The sequence below is a fragment of the Eriocheir sinensis genome, chromosome 4 (assembly GCF_024679095.1).
Source record: "Eriocheir sinensis breed Jianghai 21 chromosome 4, ASM2467909v1, whole genome shotgun sequence".
Taxonomy (NCBI): Eukaryota; Metazoa; Arthropoda; class Malacostraca; order Decapoda; family Varunidae; genus Eriocheir; species Eriocheir sinensis.
In genome coordinates, this window is record NC_066512.1 from 437,964 (window position 1) to 439,255 (window position 1,292).

Here is a 1,292-nt window from a genome sequence, read left to right on the forward strand (position 1 = left end):
ATACTAGGAGACTTTAACCTCCCCCATATCGACTGGGCGACACTGTCGGGTACAGAAGGTGAGTCCCATAGAATGAACGAATTTCTAGAGGAAAATTATCTAAGCCAAATGGTTTCTGAACCAACTCGACAAAATAACATACTTGACCTTGTTATAGCGACCCAAGATAACCTAGTCAGTAATGTCACGGTAGGAGAACACATCGGTTCCTGCGATCATAAACTAGTGCGCGTTGACATTAGAGCTCAAACATCGGTGACTGAAAATAAAGTTAAGGTGCCCAATTTCAAAGAGCCAACTTCGTAGAAATGAAAAAAATAAGATATGCAACTATCAGATGACGGCAATGCACAGGACGCCTGGCTAAACTTTAAAAATCACTTACTCACTCAGCAGGACACATTTGTCCCCTTGTGCGAGAAGCGAATTAACACTAATAAATGTCCACCTTGGTTTAATAGCGAAATTAAACACTCAGTCAAGGAGAGAAAATTGTCTTACAGGTTAAAGAAAGACCAAAGCACGCCCGAAAACATTAGACTTTACAATGATGCAAGGCGACGAGTAAAAAGATTAGTGCATCAGGCAAAGCGTAGATATGAAGAAAATATTGCAGCCAACTGTAAAAATAATCCGAAATCCTTCTTCAATTACATAAACAACAGAAAGGCGATCAGAAGTGGAATTGGACCTTTAACAAACAGCGACGGTGCACTAGTGACTGACAGCCAACACGTTGCAAACCTATTAAATAATTACTTTTCCTCGGTGTTTAATAACAGTCCTCCCACCACCACCACCAACACCAGTACTAATGTAAATCCTGAGCATGCATTGTCTAACTTTGAAATAAAACCGATGAAGTCCTTAAAGCCCTCAAATCACTTAAAACAAATAAAAGTCCTGGACCTGATAAAGTATATCCAACTCTGCTGAAAGAAACAAAGTGCGAAATACTCTCCTCCCTCACAACCGTATTCAATATGTCCTTGCGACAAGGCATTGTCCCTTCAGATTGGAAAAAGGCTAACGTGACACCGATTTTTAAGAAAGGAGACAAAAAGTACCAGGTAATTACAGGCCCATTAGTCTAACTTCGGTTGTAGGTAAGCTACTTGAGGGCATAATTAGACAAAATTGTGAGTTACCTTGAAAGCCACTCATTAATTGGGGACTCACAACATGGCTTCCGAAACAAAAGATCCTGCCTATCAAATCTATTAACCTTTTATAACGACCTCTTCACTGTTTATGACGTAACCAAATCACTGGACGTAGTCTATCTTGATTTC